At 58.9% G+C, this 9058-nt stretch overlaps 1 long non-coding RNA gene across 1 annotated transcript; it reads left to right on the forward strand.

Moving 5' to 3' along the window:
• The first annotated feature begins 4054 nt into the window (after positions 1-4054).
• LOC149747527 (uncharacterized) lies at positions 4055-8776 on the forward strand. Its single transcript, XR_016387965.1, has 3 exons — positions 4055-5555; positions 5870-5970; positions 6714-8776. It is a non-coding gene; the product is annotated as an uncharacterized LOC149747527 (long non-coding RNA).
• Positions 8777-9058: the final 282 nt, after the last annotated feature.

Genomic DNA, 9058 nt, shown 5'->3' on the forward strand with positions numbered 1-9058 from the left:
AGCCCCCAGCGGGTAGAGGATGGGGTGGGTGTGCTCTTGAGAAATGCTGACATAAATTCCCTGGAAATTGAGGTCCTAGCTACCCCTGGCCTCTCCCAGTGGCCCCAGCCCACGCAGGAGCCAGGCTCCCGTGTCACTTGCAAACACGGAAAGGATGAGAACAGGAAACAAAGACTGAATCAGAGCAGCTACAACTCTGAGGAGGTGCAAGGCTGGTGCGGGCGGCAGAGGGGGCTTCCAGGGAAAGAGAATGGCTTGGCCAGGGAGGGGTGGGTCCTCCTCAGGGCTGGGTCCTCAGTGGGGCCAGGCACCCCCAGCCCAGTGCATGGGGAGCAGCCTGGAGAAGGGACCTTCCCCATGAATGGCTGAGCCCAGGAGGGTGTCCAGCCCGGGCCCAGCACACCTGGGGGCAGGCAGCCAGCCTTTCTGGTCTCTGACCCTGAAAGCTGCAGCTCCCAGCCCATCAGCTTGATCTCCTCCCCAAAACCATTCTCTGGGTTACTTGGTCTGGGCTGCCAGGCTGCCAGGGCAGCCCCCTCTCCTGGGAGTTGCACCGCCACCCACCCAAAAGCGATAAGGGTCCCCCACAGGGGGTAGAGTGGGCTGGGGGCACCTTCTCTGCAGGTTCCAGGCCTGGGATTCTGGAAGGGGATTTAAAGGGGCACAAGTGGAGCCTGGATCGCAGCCGGAGAGACGGCAGAATGCGTACTGGCTGTAGGAGATGCAGAGGCCGGAACAGGAACAAGGTAGAGGTGGGAAAGGGGGAAGCAAAGGGGCAAGGTCACACCTGGGGCAGAGCCTAGTGATGTGTTGGACGGTGACACCGCTGGGCAAGGGAGGGAGGAGGGAGGAGGGAGGAGGGGGAGAGGAGCTGCAGGTTTGAGGACCAAGGGCTCGAAGGTGGGAGCCCAGCCCCCTCCCTCGGTGGGTGGTGTGTGGACTGGGGACCATGCTGGGAGATGCCCAGCCGCCCACCGCTGGACCGGCTCGGGACAGGCGTGAGTGGGAGGTGCTGAGTGATAACTGCTGGGTGAGGAGGCCACCCAGGAAGCCGGTGCTGCAGTGGGGAAATAGCTCTGGCCTCGAGAATGTGCTGTCCTGGGCCCGGCTCTCCACCAAGGTCCCTTCTCTCGCTGCTTCCCGTGCGCTGGGCTGGGGGTGCCTGGAGCCCACTGAGGAACCAGCCCTGCACCCCCAGTGGACCAGGTTAGGGGTGTCTAGGAAGTCAGCACCCCCGCCCACACCCCCCAGGGTGGACAGTGGGTGCCCTCCCCACCTTTTGCTAAGACAGGTGCCAGGCCGCAGGGGTGCAGCTCCCGGGTACCTCTCTCTGAGGCATCAGCGCAGCACGGATGCCCTCCAGTAGCAAGGACCTTGCTCTCCCATCACGCACCCTCTGCTCCCCTGCCAACAGGCACTGGGCTGTCTGCACGAGCTTGGTGGGGTTACGTGCAGTCTGTGTTTTAGCAGCTCTGCCAGGTCATTGCCCCCAAAGTGGAGGCAGGTAACCACAGCCACCAGTCCTCTCTGGAGTCACCTGTGCCAGCTCCTCAGGGACCTCAGAGGCGTTCCCGAGACGAGGAACAAAGAAAAACACAGAGCACAAGTGGCCCCCATGGCGGCCAAGCAGGGAAAAGGGCCCCAGCCCCGTGTCCATGCCAGGGCATGGCCATCAGCATGAGGACGGGACCACACTGGTGACAGGGATGGGGCAGTGGGTAAATGTGGACACAGTGTTAGGAGAGGGTATCTCTCAAGCTGTGTGATGCGAAAGAGGCCGTCACCAGCCAGGACTGGAGAGAACGTGGACACAGGGACGCAGCCGCTGTGCACGTGTGGAACCACGAGCGAACGGTTCTCCTTTAAAAATATCCTTTAACGTTGTTATAATGGCGATCTTGCAATAAATAAGATGCTGGGACAAACAGGAGGCAGAGAACAAGACAAACAGAGGGACAGAGACAGAGAGACACACAGAGAGCCAAGGGGAGAATAAAGCTTGGCGGGGGCGGATCAGCAGGGCCGGGGAGGGAGCAAATGGAAGTGGCCTGATGAGGGCTGTGGGACGTCCTGGCCCAGGGCTCTGGGGTCTCTGGGGAGCCCTGGCAGTTGGACACTGGGGAGGGCAGGGCTGGGACAATGCGTGGGGTGCAGACAGCGGACAGAAGAGAGGCTGGTCGATATTCTTGGTGAAATTCAGGGGCCTGTCTGCACTGGTGGCCAGCACAGCCCCTGAGCTGGAATCCCGGATGCAAGCGCTGCACAAAGGCACACAGATCTGGCCAGGGGACCCATGCGGACAGCGGCAAGCAGAGGTGATGGGCCAGGTGCAGAATGGGGAACAGGAAGAGCGAATCAAGCCTGGGTGTGGGCAGAGGGGACTCGGGCTCTCTCTTGAGCAGATTCACTGAGCCATTTGGGGTCCGAGGAGGGGGTCCTGGGCCATGACTGCATCTGGGGGACCACTGGAGAGACCCATGTGGACACCTCGCAGGACCACAGGCCTCCACAAGGAGAAGTGGGAGGACGCCTGGTGGGAACATGGGTTTGGGGCACATGGACAGAGGAAAGAAGCTGGCCTGAGCCACAGCAGCGCCCGCTCTGAGGCCAAGGGCACAGAGAGGCAGTGACAAAGGACACCAGGCTGGTGAGGCCTTGGAGGGCGGGGGGATGAGTTCCCAGGAGGTGCCGCTGGAGGGGGGCTTCCAGGGGAAAGCGCGGGAGTGGTTTGGGGATGGCAGATGATGGGCGGGGGCTTCAGGGCTGGATGGAGCCCAGGGCAGCAGGCGCAGCATGGGGGCGGGGTCTGCACAGGAGGAGCACGAGGGGACCCGGCCACGGTCACCAAGGTGCCCAGGTTCAGAGGTGACCTCAGGGGGGCTGCTGGCCCAGCCAGGGGCGTCTGGAAAGGTCTGTGGGAAGCATTTCCCACAGAAATGAGAGGTGTGGCTGCAGAGGGCATCCGACAGGCCTGGCCCCAGCCCAGGGGAGGGAGGAGCCACAGGGCGGGAAGACGGGCGGGTCGCGGGGGTGCCTGTGCAGGCTGCGCAGAGTCCCAGAGGCGCCTCGCGGGGCCTGCACACACGGGCACCCTCGGGCCCTGCAGAGCCACCAGCCACCCCACTTCCTGTGGTGATCAAGTCATCTGGGACCCGGAAATTGAGCCGGCTCTTCAAATCCCCTCTGGGTCTGCGTGTTCCTGGGGTTTAATAGAACATTCAGGCCTCTCAGTGAGCCAGAAAATCGCGTTTCTCCCCTGGAATGAGAAAGTGAGAGTTCTCCCAAGTGGGAAAGGGCCCAGCTCCTCTGCAGGGCGCTGGCCACGGGCCACACAATCATGGAGAGTTTTGGAACGATTTCCTCACCACTAAGTGGGTTTAGATGTCGTTCACCCTCCCTGAGAACTCACTTGAACCAGCCTCGCCCACTGGCTGGCCTGTTCAGGTCAGAGCAAGCTGGTACAAGCTGGATGGGGTCCCGGTGGCCGCCAGGCTTCCCGGGCCCCAAAGACAGCAGACACCTCCCCGGAAGGAATCTCGGGGACCAGGAGGCACCCCTCTTTTATGCCCCTGGGTGCTCTCTCCTGACATCCCCTGTAGCCCTTCCAGTGGCCTTGGCCAGGCCCCAGGGACTTGGAGAGGGCCAGTCGGGGACCCACACACCTCAGGCAAAGCCCCAGAGTCTCAGCTGGTCCCCAGGAGGGTCAGCCTGGCCCAAGGAGCTTCTCCCGGCCGCAGGCCTGACCAGCCCCATCTCTCGTCCAGACGCAGCGGCTCTGTCTCCTCGCAAACCCCGGGCCCTCCAGGAGTCAGACCACGCCCGACCGGGGCTGGCAGCGCCCCTGCCTGCGGCCACAGCGCCCGCCTGGCTCTCCCGGCCCCACCTGCAGCCTTGCCACCCCCTCCGGCCTGGAGCCACACTTGGCCCTCCTTTCCAGCTGCTCCAGAGCCATGTCAACACCAGCATCAAGGTCACAACACATGCTCTTGTCAGGACCTGGGTGGCAGCGCCCCCAGAGGTGGCGTCTCCCTCCCAGCAAACTCCCAGACCCCCACCCCACCCTGGGAACTGCCCCAGGGCAGCAGCAGCTACAGCCTTGTCGTTGCAGCCCCTGGAGCTCGGCTTCTCAGATGGGAATTTGTCTCTTATTTTCCAGGGGAGGGGCTCTCAGGCCTGGGCACCTGTCAGCAGGTTGGAGCAGGGCTGACCAGGATATCTGGCCGTGGCTGCCCCTCTGGAGGTCAAAAAGGTCCTGGGTTGGGGAGGAAGGTGGGTCAAGGGCTCAGGCCACTCCACCCTGGCTCGGCCAGTCCTGGTGACTCAATGAGTGTGGTCGGCAGGAAGGGGCCAGCCCAGGTCACAGTTCTGGGACTCTGATAAAGCCATCCTGAGCAGAGGGGACACTGGGGCCCTCTTTACAGAACTACAGAGCCCAGCAATACATTGGTTTCCAGGGGTGAAAAAGAGGGAAGAGAGGACAAGTGGTTCTGGAGGACTTCCTGGAGGAGGCGGGGTAGAGATTTGCACAGTCAACAAAGGAGGAAGCTTTCAAGAACACTGTAAGTGCCAAGGCACGGGGGTGGGGGACGACCTGCAGGGTACCTTTGCGAGAGGAAGGTCCTGGCTGGAGTGGACACGGCAGGCGGATCACTGGGAGGCTGAGGGTTAGGGTGAGGGTTAGGTGGGGCAGTGGGGCAGGCCGGGCAGGGAGCCAGGAGCCAGGCAGGGGGTTGTGAGCTCCAGCACCAGGCCAGTGGGGGACACGGGACAAGACCACTGAACGAGGGAAGGACGGGGCAGGAGGGGCACAGGGGAATCCGGAGGCTGAGAGCAGGACGGTCCACCCCGGCTCCACTGGAGAAGCAGAGGCCCCTGCCTCTCGGCGGCCTGGGTCTATCCCTCCCTTCCACGATCTGACGTTCTTTTCTGCTGGTTGTCCTGAGTAGCAGGGCATTTGCTCCTGGGGAGGTAGCAGCTTGTGGGTGAAGAGACCAAGGGCAGGGTCTCAGCAGCACGGTTTGCTGAGATTCCCGCCCAAAGAAAACACGAAGAAAGGCCCGAGCAGCACGGCAAATAATTGTTGATAATTTGAAGGTCTGCGTTTATTGCCTTTAACACAAAAACGCCCTCGATGCCATATAATCTTCCTAGTCGCAAGGCAATTGTAGGATCGATGCATAACGCTGTGCATTACAGGTGGGAGGCTGGCGGGCGTCTCTCTGCCATGATGGACCCCGCGATGCATACATAGCTGTGTTTGAAGCTAAAGTAGCGACTTACCTGAAGCGGGGTCCTTCCGGAATGTGAAGTCTCCACCAGGTGGACCTTCTGAGCCCACCTCCACCCTCATACTGGCAGGGCGGGCACTGGGCAGGCCTGGGCAGTTCCCATGCCCTCCGCCTGGCAAAGACACTTGCCTCTTTATGGAAGCGGATGCAGAAAGACATCCTCATACTGGCAGGGCGGGCACTGGGCAGGCCTGGGCAGTTCCCATGCCCTCCGCCTGGCAAAGACACTTGCCTCTTTATGGAAGCGGATGCAGAAGGACCGCACAAGTGAGTCCGCAATGAAATTCAAATGATTTTTATAGGGAAATGCTGGGCAGCCGAGGCCCTGGGTCTGGACAGTGTTGGGCTCTGTGGGCGCCGGGGGGCCTGGCACGTCCCTTCCCGCAGTTTCGGCAACGCCTGTGCCGTGGAGCCCCCAGCACGGAGGGGGGCTTCTCCTCACTCTGCTGTCTGCCTTTCCTGGAACTTAGGGTGCCCCAGGGTGTCCTCAGATGGTGTCCTTAGGGCTCAGGGCTCTAAGGGAGGGCGGAGAAGTCCAGACTCCATCTTTTTCTACTCAAAACCTAATCTCTAACTCCAAGCTCTCTGAGCAATTTCCAGTGGCTTCTAGAGGGAACATGACACCGCCGGCATCTGCCTGTCCAGACGCCTGAGTTATCACCGGCGGAATAAGCCGATCCAAGTAAGTGCTTGTGAATGAGGGTCTCTGTTCTCCGGGGCCCAAAGCTCCCATCACCGCCGCCAGAAGGGCAGCCTTTGGGACGGTAAACGCGTGTTACTCCGTGTGGTTTATCTGTGAATCTGTAACCCCAGGGAGAGCCTCCCGCGTCCACCAGCGTTTTGGGAGAATGCCCGGGACCTGTGCAGGGGAATTAGATTCCCCAGCAGCTGCCTTCAAAGGCCGCAGATAATCTAAAAAAGACAAAGATGGAATTGAAACTCCGAGAGTCACCTTGCTGGGGAGACACAAAGAGTGAGGAACAGGGGGGAGGTTTGTGGCCCCGAGTCGGCCCTTCACAATTTGCCTGGACCAGCCAGCAGGTGCTTGCACCGAGCTGGACGGTGTCCCGGCCCCCGAGGCCGACATCTCAGTTCACATCAGAGGTTAGCAAAGCAGTGCTGTTGGAGCACAGAGATCCTGCCACGACGGTGGCAGCTTGAGTGGAGGGCCTGCGCACCCCCAACACGGCACTGAGCGCTGTGAGAGGTGCGGGAAGCTGATAAAGTGACCCAGGGAAAGGTCAGCAGGCAGCCATGCAGAGTCCAGAGCCGTCTGCTCTGCTCCGAAGGGGCTCTCCCCGCCTAGGGTGGAATTACAACTTTGAGGACAGAAAACGGTTTGACCATACATAGACTCTTGCTACCAAAGACCCTCCCAGTGGCCCATGCCTTCCTCTCACCTGACAAGCTTAATCCCCCATGAAGCTCTGCCTTCCAGGAAGTTTGGACATCTCTGGGCTGAGTCTCTTCCTGGGACCACTCTGACCTCATGATTCTCTTCTTCGGTAAGCCAGCTGTCAGCCCACACCTGGACCGCACTGAACAATCATCCTTACCTGGCCATAGCGTCTGACAGATCACAACAGCTCACAAAGCCACTGTCTGTAACCAAGCCTGACCTCCTTAACCTTCAGCAAAATCCTCTTTCTCATGCGAAACAGTGAAATCAGCCTACTTTGTTGCAACATGTTTTCATCATTTCTGAGGTGTGGTGTCAGTTGTCATTAGGTGGAAATGGACATCTTGGGAAGTCAAAAAAGGAAGAACATTGGCAGTTTCAAATGATTCAACTGATACGTATGCAAAATTCACCAAAATAGAAGTGAACATAGGATTTTAAGTGTTCTTCAAATAAAGCACGCTAGCTAAGCTATGTTGTTTTCAGATACCATGTCTGATGGTCCCTTTTCCGGGCCAGACCACCAGACTGGGGTGTCAAGTCTCGTGTGGCAGTGGGGGAGCTTCCTGTCTCCAACGACGTGGAGAAAGTGTCTGTCTCTCTCTCTCTTCACTTCTCTTCTGATCTCAGGAGGAGACACACTTTCCCCAAAGTGAGATGTCCATAGAGCCAGCTGAAGTCCATGGAGAGAGGGGCTGTGTCCGCACCAGCTCCTCCATTTCAGTTCTTGGGCGGAGGGGCTCCAAACACTATGTCAGGGGACCATGATTGGCCATAAAAGTGTGAAGCACCTGTTCTGAGCCCCTAGAGCTGCCGGGACAGGCAGCAGAGGGGAGCCAGAGGGACCTGGGTTCGCGCTTTCTTTCCCTTTTAATGACTTCCTCTGCAGACAAAGCCCCACCGGGATAGAACTTAGCGAGTTCAGAATGTTCCAGGACACTTTATCAGGCTACCCTTGTTCTCAAAGGCTGCTGTGCTCTGCGGGTGACCTCTAGGGCCTCCTCCCACGCCTCCTAGCTCCTGCAAGGCGAGGATAGAGTCTCCTGACCCCACAGTGCTGGTGGCCGGGGGGGTCTGAGCTAGATCTTGGACCCCTTGACATCCGGGGCTGCACAGCACGTGGTCCCAGGGCGCACAGGTGTTCCCGGGGCCCCTCAAGGTGCCTGAGCTCAGGGTTAGCCTTGAGCACCAGAGATCTGCGTTTTGCATTAATACACCTGAAATGTGTGTTCCCGATTTACCTTTCAAATTGTGCCTGTAGCCGAGTCCTGTGGGAGGATCCCTGGTGCAGACACGGTCCAACAAGACAGGGCTCCTCGGGGGCCTCGGGGCCAGTGTTTCCCTCCAGGGCGGGTGAGGGCCTGTGTGGCCTGTGGGTAATGGACGCAATGCCCCCAGGGGGCTGGCTCCTTCCACCCTCTCGTTCCTCTGTGCCGGTCACATCGAAGAAAACGTCTTAGTTAGTGACAGTCCATCTCCAGCACCTGTCTGACACTCGCCAGTGTCCCTTTACAAACAAGGAATGCGCAGGTCTAAGGCTCAGGGGCCCTTCTCAGGCAGCAGTACTTGGCTAACATCAAATACCACTTTCTCTTGTACCCATTTTTTATGGTAACCTCTCTATGGTAATGACACAGATTTACCTTTTTAAAACTAAACTCACTCTTTTAATAAAATACATAAATTGTTCAGAGAAAAAAAAAAGTGTAAATAATGGTTTCAAGGAATAAAATCCAAAATGAAGTTTGGAAACCCCAAGTCTGATCCTGCTTCTGCCATTGGAAATGCTTTCACGGCATCACCGTCAGAAGGTGGGCTAGTTCTGCTCACACACCTCCCGTGATGGGGAGCTCACTACCTACAAAAAGCATCTCCATTCGGCTCTCCTGGGAAATGCTGCTCCCAGCAGTTTCCACACTGAGCCCAGGTCTGCAGGGCAGCTCAATTCCCTGTCCTCATGGGGAAATCTTCATGGAGCGGGCACCCTCTGCCAGGCAGAACGGCCGACTCCCCAGCAGTCCCTCATCCTCTTGGAGGGAACTTCTCCATCCAGGAACAACAGTTGCTGGTTTTTTACTCTTAAAGGGCAGTGCCAGGAGCGGAGACCAGTCTTCTAGGAGTAACTGGACATCGCCCCAGCTTCCAGGAGTGGAGGCATGGAGGCGGCCGGGAGCCCTGCAGACATCACTAGGGACTCCCAGCACCAGATGTGAGTGGGCAAAAGCCCAGCACTAAAGGAAGAGCATTTCACAATTAACTGTGAACGGGACATTCTCCCATAAGCCCCAGCACCTCCTTCTCTAGTTCTGACTCCCCACCCCCGCACAGGAAGAGGCCAGCCTCTTGCATCTCCTTTGTGGTTCCATGGGCT

The sequence above is a fragment of the Delphinapterus leucas genome, chromosome 15 (assembly GCF_059928025.1).
Source record: "Delphinapterus leucas isolate spDelLeu-1000000601 "Yukka" chromosome 15, BTC_Dleu_Yukka2, whole genome shotgun sequence".
NCBI classification, from domain to species: domain Eukaryota; kingdom Metazoa; phylum Chordata; class Mammalia; order Artiodactyla; family Monodontidae; genus Delphinapterus; species Delphinapterus leucas.